This window comes from Peromyscus californicus, unplaced genomic scaffold, assembly GCF_007827085.1.
Source record: "Peromyscus californicus insignis strain IS unplaced genomic scaffold, ASM782708v3 Scaffold_3__1_contigs__length_106647218, whole genome shotgun sequence".
In the NCBI taxonomy this organism is placed as follows: Eukaryota; Metazoa; Chordata; class Mammalia; order Rodentia; family Cricetidae; genus Peromyscus; species Peromyscus californicus.
Window position 1 is genome coordinate 43,168,025 of NW_026294551.1, and position 25,108 is coordinate 43,193,132.

The window sequence follows — 25,108 nt, forward strand, 5'->3', positions numbered from 1 at the left end:
TCTTCCTTCCTTTTTTTTGAGGCAAGGTATCACTATGTAACTCCAGCTGGCCTGGTACTCACTATGTAGACAAGGCTAGCCCCTAATGCACAGAGAGCTGCCTGCCTCTGCCTCCCAAATGCTAGGACTGAAGGCCTGTGCACCATGCTGGGCCTGTAGCTCCAAGTGCCCACAGGAAGAGTGGGTTTTCTTAGTCATTCAAACCCAGGACAGGAGGGGATGATGGTGAGCAAAGCATGTTTCCTCATTGACACACGTCTCTGAGTCACACAGTCACCAAGAAGAGGTGGCTGGGGAAGGGAGAGGGACAAGGTTCCTTTTGATTCAGAATAGGGAGGACTAGAAGGGAAACTCCTTTCCTTCCTTCGGTGACATCAGGTAACTGCCCACCACACCCACGGCAGTACAAATACTTCCCAGGCTCACCTCTCACCTCCCCTGGACTGGCCTGGCTCACCCCACCCAGATCAATTCACTGCCAACCTGGACAAGCGTTCAGAATGAAAGGGAAAGCAGCAGCTCCTGGCCCGCACTGCTCCTTGATGACCCGGAGTCTACAACTGTCCACTGGCTGCTGGCAACTTCGTGCAAATGGCAAAAGCCAGGTGCTCGTGGATGGCCCTGGGTAAAAACTGCTCAGGTGAGTCCGCATAGGAAGGCATATATATGATCCTGGCTGAAGGTGTCCTTTGTTCCTTCATTCCTTCCTAAAGGATGAGGATGTGCTATGTGCCCGGCGCTGTTGTGGGTCTTGTGGGTACAGCGGAGAGCAGTACAAAGTCTTGGTTGGGTGCTCCAGAACTGGCACTGTATCAGAGAAGTCAGGTTAGCAAGCGTGAAGAAAATGGTCAAGGCCAGCCTGGGCTACACTGTGAGTGCTAGGGCTACAGCCTAAGACCTTATCTCAAGAACAACATGGCAACCAACACATACAAAGGAGAGGAGGGAGGAAGGAAAGAGAGGAGGGAAAACAAGGCAGGGTAAGGGACAGAGAGGCTTTGGGGTGCAAAGACTGGCAGCCCCAGGATTTAGGCAATGTGTTTTTTGCATCTGGAAAGGGTCACTGTATGCCTACTTGCTGCCTGGACAGCTGTGACTGACTCTGCTATCGTCAGGGGCCGCTGCTAGCCTCTTTCTAGTCCGTCAGCTACAACTCTGGCAGAGGCCAGGCCTCCTTCACCTCAGGCTCTGCTTTCCAGCCCTCTGCCTCTCATCAGCACACCCACCCCAGGGCCAGGCCTGGGCATGTAGCTCCCCAAGGACTCTGCAGTCACCCAGGGGTGTCAAGCTTGTGAGAAGTGAGCGGTCTTCAGGCCTGGCTCGGCTACACAACGGCCCCAGGGCGAGCAGAACACTGAGCGCCATAAAGGGCTGAGGTGTAGCTCAGCACAGAGCACTGACCTTGCCCGTGCCAGACTCTAGGTTCAATCCCCAGTTTGCAAGAACAAACGGGGGTGGGGGTGGGGATGGGGGAGGGGGGCTGGTCTCAAAAGGGGTGGCAGTGTTAAAAAAAATGAGGAAATAGAAAGGTGGGGAATTGAAGCGTACATAAAAAAATGGCTCTCCCCTAATCACAAAGCTTGGTCGAGGCGCTGGGAGCAGACTGAGACTATTGCTTTATTATCAAATGTTTGGTCCCTTCTGGCTATCAAAAAACTCCTGTTTATCCTGCAAAACTCCACTCAGCTGTCACCTCCAGATAAAGACTCCCCTGTCTGGTCAAGGGACAATGACTCCCTGGGTCATGATCGCTATGCCTGAAGCCCAAGATCAGCTGCTGTGATGCAGACAATGTATGCTGGCCTTTATCAGGTTCCCAACCAGACTGCAGTTCCCGAGGACAAGGTCCATGTCCCCGGCTGTCTTGGAACTCCAGCTCCATATGTGTCTAGGGCAGAGGATCACTCACTCACTCACTGTGGAGAGCAGAGAGTCTGCCAGGGTGTGAGTTAGCAGAACCTTCTGGAGAGTTCCTCAGACACATATCTGTAGGCTTTTTGAGACAGTCTTGCAGAGTAGCCCAGCCTGGCGGCAAACCTGCGGTGACCCTACCGTCATCTGCTTCCTGAGTGTAGGCATGTGACACCAGACAAGCTCCAAGACATACAGGAGACAGCTGAGGGTATCAAAGAGGCCTCCTTCAAGACCCAACAGCCTTTCCTCAGAACAGATCTGGGAGACCTGCTCTGTCCCATGGGGCCTGGACCCCAATGAGGATAATTTCCTTTTTTTTTTTTTTTTAATTGCTGTTTGTTTTTTGAGACAGAGTTTTTCTCTGTAGCTGGAACTTGCAATGTAGACCAGGCTGGCCTCCAGTTCACAGAGATCACCCACCTCTGCCTCCCAGGTCCTGGATTAAAGGGTGTGTACCAGCACACCCAGCCCCTGGCAGCTTACTCTTAGTAAGAACTACCAATTATTGCCTGCCTGCGGTGGGCCTTCCTCTCCATGCTTTTCACTTTCACCAGCTACACAGCAGCGGTGGCTGGATCCATACCACAGATGAGGCCTAGTGACACAGCCTGGGGACAGAGCTGAGACCTGCCTCTGACCTGCCTGGGCCAGGCAGGCTTCCACTTCCCTCTCTGTCACCTGTTCGGCAGGTGTCCCCTGTCCAGCTTGGCGGCTTTTCAGCAGGTGAAGCTCACACCAGGTCTTGGGGACCTGCCCACATGTGCCTCAGCTGTGTCCACTTTCAGCCCCTCCTCAGTCCCATGGATGCTCAGGCTTGGTTCTCACATGAGGCCCTCCGACAACCCTTACCATGTTCCTGTCCTTTCTAGTCATCTGCCTCCTTCTCAGCCCCAAAATGAGGTCCTCTGCAAGGGACACTCCATGGGGCCCATCATTAGTCTTAGGAAATCTCTCTCTCTCTCTCTCTCTCTCTCTCTCTCTCTCTCTCTCTCTCTCTCTCTCACACACACACACACACACACACACACACACACACACACACACACACACACACACCAAACAACTACTGGATATGGATGAGCGTAGACTGATTTTCCTGGTCAGAAGACACTAAAAGGCTTATAATTCCACTTTCAAAGCAAACAAATCCCTCAAAATTGTCTCCTTAATCATCTCAGTGGAAACCACCCCCCCGCCCCCAGCCACAGCAGACACCAGGAGGCCTGTAGGCCTAGCTCTGCAGTAGAGCCATTGAGCCTAGGACCCAGCATCAGTAAGGTAGAGAGCCTGGGGTGACTCCAAGAGGACCCAATGCCACAGCTTCCTTGGGCCTGTCCAATCTATCCCTGGATAAACAGAAGGCTGGCCTCTCCTCTCTCGGCACACACACACAAGCTCTTTGTGGCTTCTCTGCCAGGGCTGGGCTCAGCAAAGGGAAACCAAAGACGCCTGGCCTCTAGACACTGAGCCACTGTTCTTCCTACTTAAGGAGAAACCACAGCCCAGGGCTGAAGGAGCCACTGTGTTCAGGTGGAAACTGGAGAGGCTGAGCCCAGAGGAGGCCCATGGGGTGGGGGAAGTGCCCTAAAAAGAGGCTGTTTTCAGGCCAGGTTTCCTGCTGTCCTGACTTAACCACAAGGCCACATTCATAGGGGTGAGGTCCCCTGGCATCCGCTCTGCTCAGGCTACAGCCCCCAACAGTCCTGCTGCTGACCACCTGTACTTACCTAGTCTCTAGGCTTGGGGCTCTCATCTGAACGGCAGGGTGGACCGCAGTTCAGTCCCCTGTTGTGATTTTGGTTTTGTTTGCTCTTTGGTTGTCTTTAGTCTTCCATGGCTAAGCCATCTCTCCTGCCCATTAGTTTGCTTTTGAGGTCTTGTGAGGCCTCTCCAGGCTATTTTTTGTTTTGTTTTGTTTTTTAAGTTTTTTGAGACAGGGTTTCTCTGTGTAGCCATGGCTGTCCTGGAACTCACTCTGTAGACCAGGTTGGCCTAGAACTCACAGAGATCCGCCTGCCTCTGCCTCCCGAGTGCTGGGATTAAAGGCATGTGCCGCCGCCGCCGCCGCTGCCGCCGCCACCACCACCACCACCACCACCACCACCGGTCCCGGCTGTTTTTAAACTGGATATGTAACTGGATGACCTTCAACTCCTGATGCTCCTGCTTCCTCCTGAGCGCTAGGAGTACAGGTATACACTATCATGTCCAGTTTTATGTGGTGCTAAGCATCAAGCCCAGGGGCCTCGCACATGCTGGGCAAGCACTCTACCGGCTGAGCTTCACCCAGCCTCTGTTTTATTTTATTTTCCTCTTGTTTGGTTAAAACGGGGCTTTTAAATCCTCCCCCTCCTGCTGCGGCTTCCCAAAGTGCTGGGATTACAGGTACACACCACCATATCCAGCCTCCTCTTGTGACTTGCAGTGGCTGCACTCTATTTATATAAAGTTGCCACCAGCCCTGAATCAGTGAATACATCTGCGATGACATAACAGTCTTCAGCACCTGAGCCCCCGCCCCCCCCCCCCAAGGTACAGACTTCCCCCTGTGCCTGCCTCAGCATTAAATGTGGTCCACCCTGGGCTTCAAGCCCTGTCCTTCTCTTCCTCCCTGGGGCTGGGGGTCTTGTCTGACCTGTGGCTTTAACTTCCATTGCATGCTGCTGCCCAGCCTGGCCCCTGTCCTGAGCTCCAGAGCCCTCACCCAGCTGCTTGGAGGAAGCTGTTAGAGTGTCCCAGCCACCAGACCTGGGAAAGCCTAAGGAGAGCTTGGAGCAGAGGGGCTTCAGCGGATCTCACAGGGCTCCGGCGTAAGAACCATCTTGCCAAGTGGTCCATAAAGAAACAAGAAGGCAGGCTGGAGATATGGCTCAGAGGTTAAGAGCACTGCTTGCTCTTCCAAAGGTCCTGAGTTCAATTACCAGCAACCACATGGTGGCTCACAACCATCTGTAATGAGATCTGGCGCCCTCTTCTGGCCTGCAGGGATATGTGCAGACAGAATACTGTATACACAATAAATAAATAAATCTTAAAAAAAAAAAAAAAAAGAAGAAGCAAGAAGGCAGAGGTTTTGTTATCTCTCTTGGCCAGCTATGAAACGCAGGTGGCTCCAGGAGCGACTGCAATTCTTTGACAAAGGCAAATGGCCCCCGGGGAGGGCCAACTACAGCGCACATTTATTTCTTTTTCTTTTCTTTTTTTTTCCAAGACAGGATTTCTCAGCGTAGCTTTGGAGCCTGTCCTGGATCTCGCTCTGTAGACCAGGCTGGCCTCGAACTCACAGAGATCCACCTGGCTCTGCCTCCCAAGTGCTGGGATCAACAGCGTGTGCCGCCACCACCACCCGGCAGCACACACTTCTGAAGAATGGGAGAATGAGGGCCTGGAACCCCTAGGGATCTGACGCCTACTTCCACTTGTTGGTAACATGGCCCCAGTATCTGAGAGGCATCCAAAGGGAACATATCCACATACCAGATGCCTGGTTTCCCGTGAAACCTGCTGTTCCTCAGCCCCATTCCCACTGCACTTAGCTAACTACCCAGGTATTCACCCAGAGCTCACTGGGAGTGACCAGCCAGGAGGCCTCTCTCAGCCTCAGGCCTCACAGCGGCAGGTCCTGAGTCTGCACTCAATGGCTGTCACCACCCTAGATCAAGCTACTACCCCCCCCCCACAAACTCTGAAAATATGTATCGCATGTAAGATACAGATCTAGTACCGTGGCTACTAGAGTGGAATAATTACTATCATGTCACACACCCCCAACCCCATCCTGAAAGCAACTTTAATCTCCTCTTGAAGTAAAATTCCTAAGATTCACTCCCATCAGCCACAGCCGCAGGCTCTGCAATCTGCTCCTCAGACTTGTTCATCCCTGTCAGCTGCTTTACACCTGACCCACCTCTGGCCATCGACTCCCCACCCGGTTCTGGGAATGATTCTATTCTCCATCGCTACATAGCCAAGCTTTTCCTGTCATGGTGCTGGGCATCAAACCCCGGGTCTCAAACATGCTAGGAAGTGTTCTACCACTGAGCTACACCCTAGCCCCAACCTTTAAAATATTTATTTTTATGATTTCTTTTTTTTTTTTTTCTGGAGCTGGGACCGAACCCAGGGCCTTGCACTTGCTAGGCAAGCACTCTACCACTGAGCTAAATCCCCAACCCCTATTTTTATGATTTCTTTTTTTTTTCTTTTTTCTTTTTTTGAGACAGGGTTTCTCTGTGTAGCTTTGCGCCTTTCCTGGAACTCACTTGGTAGCCCAGGCTGGCCTCGAACTCACAGAGATCTGCCTGGCTCTGCCTCCCGAGTGCTGGGATTAAAGTCGTGCGCCACCACCGCCCGGCCTATTTTTATGATTTCTAATTATGTGTTATATGTCCGTCTGTCTGCCTGTGGGTATGTACACATGAGTGCTGGTGTGCGAGGTGGCCTGAAGCGCCCTGATACCCTCTAATGCCAGAGTTACAGGCAGTTGTGAGCTACCTGACATGGGTCTTCCGTGAGAGCAGCTTAACTCTTAAGCCATCCCGCCAGCTCCTTGAAAAAATATTTTTCAAGTTCCATAGATAAGAGGGATCATGCAGCATTTTCTTTCCCGATGAAGCTTTATGTTGACAACCGTGACTAAGCTTTAGAGACCTAGCGTGACCACCACCGTGCTTGCTCTGACCCCTGCCCACAGGGCAGAATTGTCTGCTTCCTCATGCGGCCCCCTCAACACCAGTCTTGGCCTCATCATCCCACCTGTCCAAGTCCGGCCTGCCCAGTGACGCACTCACCCAAGGTCCGGAGACCCGGCCTCAGGCAAGGAAGCCTTTCCCTGATTCAGGCTCGGCATCTAACCACTGGACAAAGCTACCTGATTTCAGGCCCACATCCAGGCACAACCTGCAAGCAGCTTTGTGTCCGACATGACTGCCAGGTGAGGGACTCTAGTGCCTCATACTCCTGTCTATAAAAAGGTGGAAAAAGTACCTACCACACAGGGAGCATTTAGGGTCAGGTTCCAGTCACATGGTGGTTGCTGCCCACCTGCTAGGTAGCTCCTTCCTCATGGCAGTCATGGCAGCTGCTATCAACCTCCCCTCTGCAGGGCCCGTGGGAACCTTGGGGAGAGGCTTGCTCCTTTGTTACTGTTTGCTGGGGCTCACTGTAGGTCAGGTGTTGCTCTGAGCACAGGATATGGTAGCCCCCTCCGAGGTGAGACCACCAAGGCAGGGGTCGAGGGTGCTGTGTGTTCGATGGTGCTCACCCTAGCTGGAGGGGTGACAGTGACCAAAGTGAGCACTTCCCAGAGCTGACTCTGCAGGGGCTGGAAGGAGCTTGGTGTAAGTCAGCCTGCTCACGCTGGTCCACCCTGCTCACCCTGGTCCACCAGGCAGGGTGCAGCTGGCTGCATCTGCAGTACAAGTTTCCCAAGCTTCAGCTCCTAGACCCTTCAAGTGCTTGAGAGGGGCCTGCCATTGTCTTCCCGTGCAAAATGAGGATGTGCTGCTGTGCCTTGACTCCAAAGAGCTTCAGGCTCCATCCAATGTGGATGTACCTGAGTATATGCTATTCTTCCCATTTCACAGATGAGGAAGCTGAGACTCAGAAAGATTTGCCCGCCAGAGGAAATGCGGGGCCAAGATGCTAGCCTGCCTGTCTTCCAAGCCCTCTCCACTCGGCACAGCCCCTCCAAATCCAGCAGAAGGGGCCCTGGATAGGGTGAGTATGTGGCTGTCCAAGGAGCAGCTTTGCAGCTGTGTGGCCTTCTGTAAAGAGGGAGGGAGAGAGAACTTCTGATCAGAAGGGTCCCAACTCCAGAGTCCCGAGAGCTTGGCATCAGAATCCTGCTAGATCTGAGTCCTGACTCCCACCCCAGATGTACCGTCTGCTCTTCCAGTTTCTGAAGGCACCATGCCATGGAAGGCACCACTCACCCTAAATAAACCTGCTTTCTGTCACCTTCCCCTTCCTGGGCCCATCCCTTGGGGCCCCATGGCCCAGTCTGTGTCTAAGAATACCAGGCTGGGGCAAACAAGAGCTGGCACGCTCTCCGTGAGGGCAGGCTCTTCCTTGGCTGTTTGCAAGGGGCCAGTTTCGGCTGCCCAGGCATTCAGTTTCCTTCATTAGAATGGACCCCGAGCTGGCTGCCACTGACCCCTGGACCCATTCCATCACAGCAGGAATGAAAGCAGAGAAAAAGGTCGCACAGGAGCTGCCCTTCCTGAGCGGCTGGGATGGGAGAGCAGTGGGCAGTGGGTGCAAGTGCTGGACGCCCCACAGGCAACCCAAAGAGACAGGGCACAAAGCCCTTTCCGAGGGTCATCGGGGACAAGCTCACAAAGGCGGCCCCCGACACACAGAACGCAGCATGAGAACCAGTCAGAGGAGAGAAGGAAGGCTGAGGGAGAACGTGAGACCCTAGGAGCAGCAGCTTTCGGAGCTGAGGTGAAGACCAGCACAGGGTCCTGGTGCACCCACCCAGCACCAGACAGGGTGAGGTTCGCAGGCCGCTGAGACCAAAGGCAAAGATTCCAAGTGTGAATTCTTCCAGAAACTGGGGAAGTTTTGTGTGTCGATGCACATTAGCATAACAAACGTCCAGCTTTCCAGACTGAGGGTGGCAGCTTCCCCTGGGGCCTTGTGTCCCTGAGGGACATTCAGACCCTTGGGAAGCTGAGCTCTGCTGCTCTGGAGGGCCACCTGTTTCCTCTAGACAGCTCCGGCCTGGCTAATGGGATTGGGAATTTATCGGAACCCAGAGTGTGTGTGGCCAGCAAAGAGCAGATGGGAGTGTGGAGGGGCTTTCGTGACCACGCTCTGTGTGAGGCACCAGCTGAGCTCCGGCTGGCCAGCAGGGCTGCGATGGCTCACTCTCACAGGGCAGACAACTGAACAACCTCACCAGTCAGTGCCTGGGTAACCTTGGGAAAAATCTCTTCACCTCTCCCAGCAACTTTTCAACCCCCACAACGGGCTCAACAGGCAGGTACAATCCTAGCAGCTCAGGAGACTGAGGCAGTTCAAGGCTAGCCTGAGCTACAGAGAGAAAGCCTGTCATAAGACACCAAAAGAAGCAGGAAGATCTCTGGGAGTTTGAGGCCAGCCTGGTCTACAGAGCTAGTTCCAAGACAGCCAGGGCTACACAGAGAAACTCTGTCATACATACATACATACATACATACATACATACATACATACATACATACTATTTTTAAAGGTCAACATTTTAGGGCTTCGGAGATGACTCAGCAGGTAGAGAGCACCTGCTGAGGTCCTACATTTGGTCCCTAGAACTCATATGGTAGCTCACAAATGGCACTAACTCCACTTCCAGGGGAACCTGACACCCTCTTCTGGCCTCCACAAGCACCAGGCACACACGTGGTACACATGCATACACATGTGAAGGCAAAACACCCATACACATAAAATAAAAACAAATCCTTTCTTAAAATTAAAAATTTAAAGTTGGTATCTAACGTAGCACAGGTTAGCCTTGAGGTTTTTATGTCTACGTAGCCTTGAACTTCAGATCCTCTTGCCTCTCGCCTCTCACTCTCTAGTGCTGAGAATGCACCAGGTCTGGCTTATGTCACGCTGGGAATCAAACCCAGGGATTTGTGACCGCTAAGTAAGCTCTCTACCAACCGGACTACATCCTGACTGCTAAAATTCGTTTTAACAAAGCTAACCTTTGCAACAACACTTTTGCCTAACAGCAGGAGGGAGGTGAGGTGGTCCCACCGTCCTTCTGCAGGTGAGAAAACAGAAGTCACAGAACCAGAGGCAGCAGATAAAGATGTGAACCATGAACCAGGTGTCTAACTGTCCCCACCCCAGGATTGTCAGGTGTGCTGGTAAGTGACTGAGGGTGAAAGCAGACTGGTCAGGGCTGGGAGGCCTGAGGGCTGAATTTGCTGCAGGCCTGGAGACTGTGAACCTGGGGCGGGGTGGGAGCATGCCCACAGCAGTGATTCTAGACCTGTGCTCAGTCAGCCAAGGTGTGAGGACAGTGGGGTGCCGCTCTCCATGCTGCCCTTGCCACAGCTGGCGCAGGGCTGGGGAAGACCCCTGGTCTAGAGCAGAGTTCAAGGGAGCAACCTTGGAGAAGTTGTAGGTCATCTAGAACCTCAGTTTCCCCATCTAAGAGATGAAAGTGTTACTGTAAGGATTCTGTATACGCCCAGCTCAGGGGTCTCATCTGGCCCCCTTATGACGTCATCAGCGGGTGACTGTATCCCAGCCTAAAAGCCGGATGTGTGTCCTCACGTGCTCTCTCGGTCTCTGTCTCTCTCTCTGCGTCTCTCTCTTCTCTCTGTCTCTCTCTCTGTCCTATCCCCTCTTCTCTCTAATAAAGCCCATTCTAACTCTGGTAACCATGGCTCGTGACTCTTCCGCCGCCGACCAAACCAGCGCCTTATACTGTAGACACTGCCAGCTGCCATGATGACAAACAGCATGTGAAGATGCCGGTAAGCCACGAGCCACGTGGCAAGGTATAGATTAATGGAAATGGATTAATTTAAGCTGTAAGAACAGTTAGCAAGAAGCCTGCCACGGCCACACAGTTTGTAACCAATATAAGTCTCTGTGTTTACTTGGTCGGGTCTGAGCGGCCGTGGGACTGGCAGGTGAGAGAGATTTATCCTGACTGTGGGCCAGGCAGGAAAACTCTAGCTACATTATACCCTTTCAGTTACCCCAAATGGTGCCAACCACGGACTCCCTTCCAGGGCCTGGCTGAGAACAGCACCCATCGACTCTGCTCCCAGTGACAGGCAGCAGCGCTGAGCTGCCCTTTGATTACTTACACGCTCCCAGAGGGAGGAATAAAGAGAAAACAGCCGTAGCAGTCGCCCTGTCAGGAGTGAGCCCACACGGTGGAAGGCCGCCACCAGCTGCGGCAGGTGAGGTGCTGCCTGAGAGGCCCTGGGGGGCCAGGGAGTCCCTCACACAGGACACAGGGCTTCTCCTAGCCACATTCACACATGGACAATGGGACGGCGGTCCAGCTGGGGGTCTAGCAAGGAGAGACAGATGGACCAGGAGAAGGTCAAGTGCAGTTTGCTCTGCAGCACGGAGCGGCTTCAGGGACTGCTGCTCTCCAGCCAGCCGAGAACCTCAGGCCTCCTGCATCAGCGCTGACACAAGAGCCCCCAACAGCTCGGGGACTCCAACCAAGCGCTACCCCGCCCCTGCCTAGACTCCGGGGTCTCCCACAGAAGAGCGCTTGTTTTGTAACAGGAAACCCCATGGGTTCCCTGCCCTGAGGACTTGAGCTTTACACTTTGGGGGACAGTTTACTGGAACCCTGAGCTGGCAGTGGCCAAGTGCAGAGCTGACGTCATGATCAGGCTCAGCCAAGGCTTTCTTTGGGGGGGTGGGGGGGGTTGTCCAAAAGCTAAGGCTAAGGGGCCAACAAGATAGCTCAGCAGGTAAAAGCACTTGACGTGTACACCTGGAGACTCGAGTTTGATCCCCAGTACTCATGCTTCCCAAAGTTTTCCTCTGACTTCCACATATACACTATGGCACACGTGCCCCACCCCCCACCACACACACACACACACACACACACACACACACACACACACACACACACACACACGCCGAGGCTCTGGAAGGAGAACTCTCCAGGCCATGGTGTGGCGTGAGTTAGGCCACCAGCTCGCACTGGAGTAGCATTATCCTGGTTCAGGCCCCGCAACCAGCCAGTGCTGGGGCCTTGAGACAGTCCCCTGTTTTCCTCTGGCCTTACCTGTTCTGAGATTTCAAATTCGAATGGATCCTCCTGACCCTGCCCACTGTGCACCCAACCATATAGCTGGCTGCACCTTCTAATCACCAGGGCAGCTTGGCAAACTCCCACTGGCCGGTGAAACTGCAGACCAGTTAAATCTGGAGGTTTTAAGGCTCCCCAGGTGAGAGCCCAGTGTGTGACCTACTGGAGTGCCCAGTAGACTGGGCATGTGCATAAACTGCCCGGAGGTCAGAACGTAGGAATTTGTGCATGCCAGGACTGGGTGGTCTAACTAGCTACCAGGACACACAGATGGGTATAAGTCACAAGAGGAGCGGCAAGGCCTAGCCACGTCCCAAAGTGTATTCCAGTGGAGAATGGCCTCCCTGGTCAATGTGAGTGTGAACACTGTATGCCCTCCCTGTTCTTTTTGACAGTCCAGAGAGGCTTGGTCTGTCACAGCGCTGAGGGGCTCTGTGCTGAGGAAAACAGTCTATCGCCCGGCTCTGAAGGATTCCCAAAATGCCTTGTGCAGCCAAGTTCCCGGAAGTATCCTGTGGTGCTTTTTAGCTGTGTGCTTTAGGGACTACCTGAAGGGTCCATGGGGTGCTGGAGGGGTTGGCAGTGGGTGGTGTCTGAGTCAGAGACCAGGCCAGGCTGGGGAGGGGTTTTACTGCCTCACCTGTATCTTTGGGGTGGGGCTGTGGGGAATGGAGACCGAGAACCCGGTAGAGAGGCTGTTAAAGTCTGGGGTGGGGACAGAGCTGTGGGCAGCAAGAGGCAGGAGAGGGCTCAGCAAGTGCCCCAGCTGGGAGCTGCAACACAGTGCTGTTTCCTATAGTCCCCTGGGCTAATGCTTGTCATAGTAAAACACACACACACACACACACACACACACACACACACACACACACACACACAGATGCACACATGCCCCTGGTTTCTGTGGGAAACAGTCCTAGGGATAAAGCCACCATCTGTAGGAGTCATAGGAGAAAGTGGAGCCAGCCAACAGGAAACAGAACTGAAGTATGAATGTTTACAGTCACCTACATTTCTCCCACCATACCTGGCCATCAGGAGCCAGCACTCCCTGGCTAACACCGAAAGGGCTCTAGCTATACCTCCTAGAACCATTCCAGCAGGCCCAGGGGAGCAGGAAGATGGCACCCATTTCCCAGACAAGCTGAGGCTGGGAGAGGTTGCCTGGCTTACTCAAGGTCTTACTTGGAAGGGCAGGCTATGTTCAGACTTGGGCCTTTCTGATGGGTAGGGAAACTCTGCCCCTCCATCCAGGCAGGACTCACAGACATGGCTGGTTGCTCCCCATAGTCCATCCTAAACTAAGAACTTGAAATGCCCATTTTTCAAAAGCCAAGGTGTCACACACGGTCCCCAGTGTTGCTTCTCCATCTGACCCAGGACTACTCACTTATTTACTCACTTACCTTTTGGCTGTTGTTGGAGACAAGTCCCTGACTCCTAACCTGGACTGGCCAGAACTCTCTACCTCCTGCCTTGGCCTCAGTGGCTGGGATCACCCGTACCATACAACCAGGCCGAAGACGGATTTTTTCAATGGGTACCTTACACATGAACTTGAAGTACCCTACCCCAAACCCAGTAAGGCTGTAGACACTGGGCAGGGACTGGGGAGGTGACAGTCACTAGTCCCATCCAGCCTGGCACTGTGGCACTTGTCTAACTTTGCTCTGGGAAGGTGCACCTTGAAGGTGGAGATGGCCAGAATGTAGGAGTGAGCCTTAGTAGTCATTGATTTCAGGGCATCTGCCCTGACCCCCAGCTCTAGGAATCACAAGAGGGCATGGCAATGATGTGTCCCCGTGCTCCAAATACAGAGGATGCCCTAGATAGGAGTGTCCTGATGCAGGCTGCTTCTGGTCAGTGCAGAGGGTTGCAAAGCTTGCTGGGGTAGAACCTGCCCCCAGGGAACACAGCAGAGGCAGAAGGAGGGCTGCCTAGAAGAGAGAGGGAGCACCAGACTGCAGGTGGGAGGACCTTGCTGCCAGAGACACTAAGTACCAGATGGGAGGCATACTGGGTTCTGTATATAAGCCATAGATGGGTTCTGGTCAAAGGGACAGCCAGGGGCCTTCATCCCTTGAGGCACAGATTGAACCAGGGATAGCCCTGACCCCTGAAGCTCAGAATCTAGTGATTAATAACAATTAATCTAGTGATTAATCTGATAGGCATTTTATCACTATTTTTCAAATAAGGATACTGGCCTCAGAGAAGCTAAGTAGTTTACCCAGTACCACACAGCCTATCCATCTCACAGGCAGGATTCTCCTCTCAGGGTCCCTGTATTTGTAGACGATGTTTGTAGTGAGCTGAGGGAGAAGGACCTCAGGGAAGGACTGGGGTAATGACACAGAGGAGAGGTTTAGGCAAGACTAGTGGGTACAGGAAGTCAGCTCAGGGGTTGTCACAGTAACCAGACCATGATCATGAAAGAAGGCTGGGCCTGGGCCTGCTGCATTCAGCTGCACAGGTTGTGGACCGCATTAACACCCAGCGGTGGCATTCCCACAGACTGCCAGGAGACAGCTGTGTAGCCCAGGGGCTCTAAGGGATGGACAGACGAGGGAAGAGACGCACATGACTGATTGGGAGTGCGGAGACAAGGCCTTCGGTCTCTGAGTAACAGCTGTCAACCAAACCCACCCTGTTATCACAAGTTTTGTTTCCTCCAGGGGAGGAAGTAGTAGCTCAGCCCCAAACGCATGGCACACTTCACCCTGAGCCAGTTGGATGTGTATTTCTACAGCAGAGATTCTGGGCTGTAAAGGGGTCCCAAGAGCCAATAAGGTTGGTAAAGTACCTCTTCCAGACGGGAGGTCCCTAAGGAGCCTAGGGTCCTTCCAAGTCCAGAGGCGTAGTGGCTCAGCAGATTAGAGATGTCACCAAGACCCATGACCTAAGTTTGACCCCAGGAGCCACATGGTGGAAGGAGAAAACCAACTAACTCCCATAGCTTGTCCTCTGACCTCCATATGCGCGCACACACACACACACACACACACACACACACACACATAAATGTAATGAAGTTCAGAGGCCAAGAAGCCCAGGTCATCTCCAGGCTCCCTGTAGAGGAGGCCCTTTCTGGGGTCTCTTATTTATATTCACCTCCCAGTTCCCTGCTTCATAGCCAGACAAAGGTCTTTGGGTCAGGACCTCTGTGTCCAGGTAATGCCAGCAAAGCAGGCTTGGAGGAGTATTCATCTGCCTTGTCACTCAGCCTGGGGGCTCCTGTGATGCTCAGGTTGTCTCCTAGCAGCAGCATGCTCCTGATGAGGAACCAGGACAAGCTCTGCAAGTCCCTTCTTAGCACAGCTGTTCCTTTCTCCCAGGCTGGGACAGAGGGGCGAAGAGAGGCTGGGATGCAGAAAAGCCACAGGACATGTGACCGGAAGCTGGCTGGCAGGAGTCCTGGGTTCAGACAGGTGTGACAACCCCTGGCTCTGCACCCCAAACCTCTAAGCCCTCCCCCAGACGAGGGCCTGAACGACTGTCAGTGTCTCAGCTTCCTCACGGTGCGGTGGGCACAACTGGGTCTAAGCACAAGGGATGGGTGGCAGTCAGAGGTCAGCCATGGACTGTGTGGGCACCTGGCTGGCACTGCCAACATTCCAACAGCCCACCCTGCCCTGTGTCTGCCTCTTGCTGAGAACTGGCTCCAAAGGGAAGGTGCCCTGCGCTCAGATGCAAACAGCAGAAAGACAGGATGGAGAGGGACGGGGGACTCGGCAAGGGGGGAAGAGAGGAAGGAGAAATCAACAGCGCCACGTGAGTGGTTCCCTAGTGAGGCCAGGCCAGCAAACGGACATCAGGCCTCTGACTTGCTTCTTCCAGAAGTACAGCCCTGAACAACCCCTCTGGGTCTCCTGGGGGGCCATGAGGTAACCCCTGTCAACTTCCCATGGGCGAAATGGGAGGCAGTAGTCACGGGAGACGGGCCCACAGCACAGACTGCAAAAAGCCAGGCCACAGCAACTGGGGCAGATGCAGGGTGAGGCCCTACAGTAGGGATCCTCCTGTCCTTGCAGGTTAGGGATGGGCCAGCCCTTTCTCTAGCAATACTCTTTCAGTTCACGAACATGGGACAGCTGGGCAGGACAGAGCTCTGGTGAGGCTGGTCCCGCCTCTGCAGAGGGTGCAAGCTTGTCTCAGGGGCCAGTAGGCTCCACACTTCCAAACTTCAAACTCTCATTCTTTACCTGGAACAAAGCACTTGCCTCCAAATTATTCTTGAACAGGACAAGCCCACCCCCACTGTCCTAAGAAGCCAGCCTCAGGGACACAGTGTTCTGTGACCCTGCCGCCTACCCTACCTAAGGCCACCTCCACCCTATAAAAGCTGTCTGGGAATGTAGTTCAGTTGGTAGAGTGCTTGCCTAGCATCTGGTGTGGTGGTACATACCTGTAATCCTAGTACTCAGAAGTGGGGAGGGGAGGGGGGGGCCGGCTTAAGACCATCCTGGGGTGCTTGCTTCAACAGCACACAAACTAGAATTGGAACAATACAGAGCGGATTAGCATGGTCCCTGCACAGGGATGACACATAAATTCATTAAGTGTTCCCCTTTTATTTTTTTTTCTCTTCAGACAGGGTTTTGCTGTGTAACAGCCCTGGCCATCCTAGAACTTACTCCAGGATGGCCTCAGACTCACAGAGATCCACCTGCCTCTGCCACCTGAGTCCTGGGATTAAAGGTGTGCACCACCACCGCCTGGCAAATGTCCCATATTTTTAATAAAAGTATGTATCTTACAAAAAAAAAAGTTTTAAAAGATCATCCTTGTCTACACAGTGAGTTCCAGACCAGCCTGGCCCACTTGAGACCGAGCTTCAAAAACAAAAGGAAACCCCAAACCCCAAACCAGCTGCCCCTGCTAATGCTGGCAGATGCTGTTCAGGTCCAGTCTCATCCCTATGGCAATAGCCTCTTCCTTGCTGAAGACTTCCCTACTCCTTTTCCAACACACTCTCTTCTTCCTTAATTAGAATTCATTGTGGATTTTTTTCCCTTGACATCTGTAAAATTATTTACGATAAAAGACACATTCAGAGTGGACCAACAAGATAAAAATAACCCACAGAGGAAAAGGAGGGCAGCAGTCACATGGCAGACAGCATGCGAACTCGCAGGCCTCACAGGGAGAGCCCGCGTTAGCCGCAGTGATTCTCACCCTCAACGAGGATTTCATCAGGAAAGGTCAGGTGCAAAGCAGACTGTACGGAGCAGAGAGCCCAGACACAGACTGGCCGAAGGGTTCTGGTGTCAGCTCTCAGGCAGTTACCACTCCCCCCGCCAGCAGGGCGCTTCACACACAGTGATGATGACCCGATGGAGACGAGACTAGAGAGCCCAGACTACCAAGCCTGGAGCAGGATGTCAAGAAAGAGATGGGAGCCCTAAAGGAAGAGGCTCGACTTTGTCCCCAAGGTGTCCTATGTCACCTGGAGCTGAGCTCCTGCCTACAGTCAGGGCAGAGGCCCTGCAGGTGGGAAGGGCAGTCACCTGCCACCAGTCCACGATGACCACATGCCCCTCACCTGCCAACAGTCCACGCTGATGACATGCCCCTCACCTGCCACCAGTCCACGATGACCACATGCCCCTCACCTGCCACCAGTCCACGATGACCACATGCCCCTCACCTGCCAACAGTCCACGATGACCACATGCCCCTCACCTGCCAACAGTCCACGCTGATGACATGCCCCTCACCTGCCAACAGTCCACGCTGATGACATGCCCCTCACCTGCCACCAGTCCATGATGACCATATGCCCCTCACCTGCCAACAGTCCACGCTGATGACATGCCCCTCACCTGCCAACAGTCCACGCTGATGACATGCCCCTCACCTGCCACCAGTCCACGATGACCACATGCCCCTCACCTGCCAACAGTCCACGCTGATGACATGCCCCTCACCTGCCACCAGTCCACACTGACGACATGCCCCTCACCTGCCACCCATCTTCATAGCACTTTAGATTAAAAGCCTTCTTCTGGGAGCTGGAGAGATGGTGCAGCGGTTAAGAGCATTTGTTGCTCTTGTAGAGGACCAGGGTTCAGTTTCCAGCACCCACACTTGTGGTGGCTCACAACTATTCCTAACTCCAGTTCCAGGAGATCTGATGTCTTCTTCTGCCCTCCTTGGGCACTGCACACACGAGGTACAGGGACATACATGCAAATGAAATACCCATACATATAAAATAAAAGTAAGCAAGCCGGGCGGAGGTGGCTCACACCTTTAATCCCAGCACTCGGGAGGCAGGCGCAGGTGGATCTCTGTAAGTTCAAGGCCAGCCTGGTCTACAGAGTGAGTTCCAAGACAGGAACCAAAAAGACACAGAGAAACCCTGTCTTGAAAAAAAAAAAAAAGGAAACCTAAAAAACAAACTCGTCCTCAGGAGAGCACTCTGGCAGGAAGCCTGTGACTCCAGTGCAGTGCTGGGGAAGGCAGAACTGGGGTGAGCAAGGCAGACACTGGAAGCCACGCCCTCAGGGCAGGCCAGACACTCAGCTTCCTACACTTTGGGCCACGGGACTTAGTTCAGTAGACATGGAGGCGTCTGTGTGTATGAAGGGCCTCAGAGAGGGACTGAGGCAGGGACATGATGGGATCAAAACACACCCCCAAATATGCTACTTTGACACAGGATTGTTTTGTGGTTTTTGTTTGTTTGTTTTGTTTTTCTGAGACAGGGTTTCCCTGTATAGCCTTGGCTGTCCTGGAACTGTCTATGTAGACTAGACCACGCTGGCTTCGAACTCAGACAACCTCCTGCCCCTGCCTCTTGAGTGCTGGGATTAAAGGTGTGCGCCACCATGCCTGGCTGATACAGGATTCTTCTGAGTTAAAGACAGCAGAGAAATAGCAGACACCATGCATGGAGAAGCAGGTCAGACATCATCATCCTTCATAAAGAAGACTTGAACCAGGCATGGCGGGTCATGCCTGTCATCCCAGCCCCTAGGAGGCTGAGGCAGGAGGGTTGCTATGAGCTCAAGCCTGGCTTAGGCTACAGTAAGACTTCATCTCAAAAGAAGAGAGAAAAATAAAAAGTAAAAAAATAACTCAAAAAAGAGGAGGAGGGAAGCGATGACATGAATTTGTAAATTTGTGCCAGGAGGAGAATAGCAAGGATGTGGATCTCCAGCCTTGGCTACGAAGCAAGTTCCAGGCTGAGGGCTACATAGTGTGTGTGTGTGTGGGGGGGGGGGGGGGGGCAGGGAGAGGACAGGACAGGGCAGACTGAGACAGACGGGTTCAGAGGGACCAGAGGGAGGGCAGAGAGGAGAGAGAGGGAAGGGGAGGGGAGGGGAGGGGAGAGGAGGGGAGGGGAGGGGAGGGGGAGATTGAGAGATACTGAGATTTCATTTGCCAGTTTCATTTGTGGCTCGAGATAGAGGGTAAGACTCTTTCTCCTCTGCAGAGACCAGTCCTCCCCCGCCCAGTGTGAAGAAGGGCCAACCCGGCTGGTACTTGCACTGCCGTACCAGAGGTCCCGGGGTCAGTCCCTAGCCTGCTCCCACACAAAGCCTGAGGCTTAGGCTGTATCACAGCAGTTTAAGCCACTTTGGTTTTCCTGGTCAAGAAGAATGCAGCAGGCACCAAGATGAGCTCAGCTTGTACCTCTCAGGAACTGGAAATATTTCTCCCCTGGGATGATCAGATGGTCCCCACCCTGCAGGAAGGCCTAAGGCCGAGGGAGGGGGACAAGGGTGAGTGAAGGTCAGGGATATAGGCCTGGCCACCAGAGGAGGTCAGCACCCCGGGGCAGAAGGTATCAGCCAAATAAAATCTGTTTCATAGTCTGACATTCCAGCATTTTCTAGGCCCCGCGTTTTGCAGGCATTCCTGGAGAAACATACCAGTGACCGACCACTCCCAGTTGGCAAAGGGAAATAGTGATGCCGATGGAGGTTAGGGGTTTTGCTTTCAGCCCAACTAGTATTGGACGGGATCAAGAGGTAAACCCAGGATCCTCAGGCCCAAAGCCTTGCTCTCAAGTTTAGTTTCACAATTTGGGGTGGGTGGATGGGTGGAGGGGTGGCTCCAGTGGTTAAGAGCACTGGCTGCTCTTCCAGAGGACCTGGGTTCGATTCCCAGCACCCACATGGCAGTGTACAATTGTCTGAGATTACAGTTCCAGGGGAAGCCAATGTCCTTTTCTGGCCTCTGTGGGCACTGCACACATGGTACACATAAATGCAGGCAAAATACTCATACACATAAAATAAAAATAAATAAATTGGCTGGACATAGTGATGCTTGTCTTTAATCCCAGCACTCCAGAGGAACTTAGAGAGAATCTCTGTGAGTTCAAGGCTAGTCTGGCATACGTAGTTAATTCCAGGACAGCCAGAACTACATAATAGAGAGCTCCTGTCTCAAAAAACAAAATAACTAACTAAATAAATAAATGAATAAATAATCTTTTTAAAAAAATAATTTTTATTTAAAAAAAATCACAGCTGGGCGGTGGTGGTGCACACCTATAATCCCAGCACTCGGGAGGCTGAGGCAGATCTCTGTGAGTTCGAAGCCAGCCTGGTCTACAGAGCTAGTCCAGGAAAGGCTCCAAAGCTACCGAGAAACCCTGTCTCGAAAAACCAAAAAAAAAAAAAAAAATCACAATTCGGAACCCAGCACAGTGGAATATACCTATAGTCTCAGCTACTTTGGAAGCTGAGGCAGGAGGATTGCCCAAGGCAGAAGCCTGAAGTCAGACTGGACAACATGGAGACCTCCATCACAAATAAACAAACACAAATGCTCACCTCAGCAGCCCATAGACTAAAGCTGGAAAAATACAGAGAAGATTAGCACGGCCCCTGCGCAAGGATGACACGCAGACTTGTGAAGGATTCCATATATAAAACAGACAAACATGAACGAACTCAGCCGCCAAGGCCAGTCAAACAGGCCTACATCTGTCTACTTCCCCAAACCAATGGTTGTCAATTGGCTGGTAGGCACCGCCTTCTAATCCCCAGCAGTGACAGAGCCTGGCTTATGCCCAGGAGTCTGCTGAGAGGTACAGAGAGAAAGCAGATCAGGCCCAGAAGCCAGAAGCTGAGCACCGTTCCTGGCAGAGTCTGGGCTCTCTGTCACAGCAGCGAGATGTGGGGACAGGAATCCGGAGGGTCTCACTGTGTGTGAGAGCGTCAGCCAGGCTGGAAATGACATGCTGGCAGATGGAGAGAGAGAGCAGTGGGGAGGGATTCCTCCAGCAGTGTCTACGGCATTTAAGGGTGAGGCCAGGGAGAGGGCCTCCAAGTCACAGAGGCACAGGTAAGGCTTGGTCAGTGCGGCCACTGTCACTAGAGATACCAAGAAAGGAGAGGATCCACGCGCAGGACAAAGTCTGAGCCTGGGGAGCAGCTGTCAGGGCGCTGGGCCTCTCCCTAGTTCTCTTTATGACTTCTTTCCCAAGCACTTATGCGCGATGTGAATTTTGAGATCTTTGAGCTTGTCTCCTAGGTGCTCCTGGGTTTCTAGTTGGACCTCTGGCACAGGGGTGACCTTCCCATCTGGGTTTCATCCAACCCACCAGTATGTCCCGCTGTGCACGAGGCAGGGTGCTGGTGTTGGAGGAACACACGCAGGGAACCAGGGGAGGTCCTGGATGTGGACAAGAGAGACTGGAGAAATGAGCACACAATGTGATGGATGTGACCGGGGTGTGGACGGGCAGGGAAGGCTTCTCTGTGGAGGTGGCCCTGGTGTTGGCACCTGATTATAAAGGGTAGAGGGACAGAGTTCTGGGTAGGAGAATCACCTGAATGTGCAGGTTGGTAAGCAGCATTCCTCTATGGCTTCTGTCCAGTCCCTGCCTGGAGTTCCTGCCCTGACTTCTCTCAGTGATGGAGTGTGACCTGTTGTGAGTTGTAAGATGAAACAGACCCTTTTCTCTGAGTTGCTTTTGGTCATGGTCTTTATCACAGCAACAGAAGGCAAAGCAGGACACCGAGGAAGACCAAAAGGCCAAAATGGCTGGGACAGTGAAAACCGGGAGAGGCGGCAGGGACCAGGTCCACGGTTCAGGCAGAAGTGAAACCTCATAGGATGTGGTGAGAAGGTAGGGGGTGAGGACGTTATCCAAGGGAGATTGTAACAGGGACTCGGAGGCTGTGTTGTCAAAGAGCATCACTCTTCATTTGGGCCTGTAGGGGCCAGATGAGATTAACAGCAAGATAATGTTTGGCCTCTCTGCTTTATTTTGTGTCTGTCTCCTTGGTCTTAAAACTTTGGGTCAGACCTCTGCTACTCATCAGCATGTTAATGACTCAAGAGTGTCTGTCTGTCTAAACACTAGTGACACAAGGATGTCAGCTTAAGTAAGCCCTGACCTAACTTATCTTGCCCCTCTTTGAGACTCAAGGCTCCCAGATAAGAATAACAGGGAAGTTTTGCTGTTTGCGCGTCCTCTTCCAGACCCCTAGAGTAGCTAGTGACTAGAAGTCTCCAGTCATTGCCCTAAATCTGGATTCTGGAAAAAGCCTAGCAGACTGATCATCCGTGATGAGCCTGCCCCACCCTCCAAGGACAATGGAAACTAAAGCTGCTCTTCCCCTCCTAAGTGGGAACAGTCATCTCCTGGGAGCCCAGCTGCTCCCTGGAGCAACAGCAGGGTGATCTCTGAAGCTACCTCTCAGTACAAGAGCTGAGATGATGACCAACTGAGTCAGTCGGACCAAGACTATCACACCCCTTGCTCTGGCCGGCTTCCTCCTCCAGGTAAACCTGCATCTCAGGGTAGCATCCTCAGAGGGGCGCTTGTTCTCCGCTGTGTCCCTGTACGGCTGCATCGAGCCTTTCCAGCATGGCTTTCCCTTTTGATTCCCCAGTGTTTGTAGGAACCTGGCCTCGGACTCATGGGAAGGTCTTAAGCAAGAGAGTTCTGATGAAAAGACAGGAAAATTCTGAGGACATGGCAAAGAGAAGGAGCCCCTCACTCTGGAGCCTAGCTCAAGCCTCTCTATCGAGAGGCAAGAATCCCCCCACAATTAACATTTGCTGTGGGGGTGCTGGCAGAGTGTCACTTTCCCTTTCCTATATGGACCTTTGATGCTAACATCAATGACTCTTGGATTAATATCAAGGCCTGGATGAGCATGAGCAGGATCTCCCTCCTTCCCCCAGATGTTTTCTGGGGATCTCAAGGCTGTTAACTTGGCTACCTCCTTGTATCTCTGTGACCTCATTGACTATAATCCCATTGGGAGTCCATCAGGAGCCATCCTGTGATCTCATTTGGGTTTCTTAGCAACGTTTTGAAGGTTGAGATAACAGTCTCACACCCCACGACTATATAAAGACTATGAAGTAAGAGTCTCTCTCTCAGAGAACCCTACACCCGTGCATCCATCCTTATTTCTAACCAACCCCCCTCATAACCCTCATGGTTAAACTCTGTATTAAAAATGTTGTATAATAAAAAGATCAACTCTGCTTCATAGGACTTACCCTGAAATTCGTTTCTGTGTCAAAGCCACAAATCCCAGTTTGGCCTGAACCGAGGCCCTTAACAGATTAGGGAACTCCTCAGGCTGCTATGGGCAGAGTGGAGCTGGCCTCCTACTTCTGTCCCCCTCGACAAGTTCCAGGTCCTGACTTAAGGGCTTAGAAGAAAATTCTGGCAGTTGCATAGAAGATTTGTCACAGAAAGGTAAAAGAGTATAAGACGTGGGCTGGGCTGGGCGGTGGTGGCGCACGCCTTTAATCCCAGCACTCGGAAGGCAGAGGCAGGTAGATCTCTGTGAATTCGAGTCCAGCCTGGTCTACAGAGCGAGATCCAGGACAGGCACCAAAACTGCACAGAGAAAACCTGTCTCAGAAAGAAAGAAAGAAAGAAAGAAAGAAAGAAAGAAAGAAAGAAAGAAAGAAAGAAAGAAAGAAAGAAAGAAAGAAAGAAAGAAAGAAAGAAAGAAAGAAACAAACAAACAAACAAACAAACAAACAAACAAACAAAGAAAAAGAAACAAACAAAAAAGATGTGGGTTGGAAGGCAGCTACAGGCTCTGAAAAGGTCGGGAGAAGGGCACAGGTGGCTGGAGACATATTCTAGAACAAATCCATGGCCTTTGCAGTACTCCAGAAGAGAGAGGAAGAGGAAGAGGAGGGGAAAGCAAGGATGGGTTGATTAATGACAACTGACCTTTGATCTGAGCAGTTAGATGGGGAACCTAAGAAGTCCATTCCCGGGGTGCAGGGCTGGAGTACACTGACGAGACCTCCCTCGGGCCATGTCTGCAAAGGCACCATCCGCCATGCTGCGGCGGGCACTTGCATTTTGTCCTATGATACCTCAGATAAGCCACCAGACACAGGGAGGTCCCTGTGACAAGTCGTGTCTTACAGTTTTCTATAATCTACTACAATATTCTCAGCTCAGCTCAGAGGAGGAGGAGATATGGCCCTGCTAGAAAGACATAGTTCAGAACTCACGGCCCAAAGGAGGGTGGGGATCGACTCAGGAACTATTCTAGGCTGAAGGTCACTAGGGATGTGATGGCTCAAAATACTGTGAGCTTCTGGCTGAGGTCTGAGGTTGGAACTAGAAGCTAGAGATGGGGAAATATGAACACAGTTTATGGTAGATATTATGTCACGCCCATCCTAAATTTCCTGTAAGTGACAAGATTGCTGTGGTTATGTGAGGGGAGGCCCTTGGACTTGGGGACCATCAAGAATTTAAGGATTAAGGCCAGGTGAGGTGGTACATAGCACTCAGGAGGAGGAGGAGGCAGAAGGATCAACATTTCAAGGTCACCCTCCTCTACATAGCAAAGTTGAGGCTAGCCTGGGCTATATGAGACTCAGTCTCAAACAAATAACAAATTTTAGAATCAAATGTCATTATGTTTGCAACTTTTATGTGGCCCACCAAAACAGGCAAACAAATTTCCCAGTAATAAACACACACACACACCACACACACACACACACACACACACACACACACACACACACACACACACGCCAATGTGCTAACTGCAGAGTTTAAATAAATGTATTTCTTTTGCTCTTATCATTCTTCGAAAAGTTGAAAATTTTTTGAATTAAAGTCAGAGCGCAGCATCCCCGTGACTCCTGAAGTCCTCTGTCTGGAAAGCCAAGCCACGGCTCACTGCACACCAGGAATGCTTCCTTCCTGGGCTGAGAATCCATCCAACTGGTTCTATAGGACTGTGAATGCTTTGGGCCAGGGTACAATCCCAAACTGTGGCCAGAGGATATCTAGCAAACCACAGGACTATAAAAATGGAAGGAACTTGTGAGCACACAGCTGGAGCAGGCCGTGGCCATTTGCAAGGGACAAGACTCTTCTCAGCCCAGCCTCCTCTTCCACCCTCAGAGAAAGTACTGACAAGGCACTGGCCAGAGGGCAGAGTCCACACTGCA

At 52.3% G+C, this 25,108-nt stretch overlaps 1 protein-coding gene and 2 non-coding genes across 5 annotated transcripts in view; 2 read left to right on the forward strand and 1 right to left on the reverse strand.

Annotated features, from left to right (window-relative positions):
• Rab11fip4 (RAB11 family interacting protein 4) overlaps positions 1 to 25,108 on the reverse strand; it is a 113,686-nt gene that overhangs the window by 49,396 nt on the left and 39,182 nt on the right. The window lies entirely within an intron of this gene.
• LOC128123500 (U6 spliceosomal RNA) lies at positions 16,163 to 16,269 on the forward strand. Its single transcript, XR_008222682.1, has one exon. It is a non-coding gene; the product is annotated as a U6 spliceosomal RNA (small nuclear RNA).
• On the forward strand, positions 20,474 to 20,580 carry LOC128123499 (U6 spliceosomal RNA). Its single transcript, XR_008222681.1, has one exon. It is a non-coding gene; the product is annotated as a U6 spliceosomal RNA (small nuclear RNA).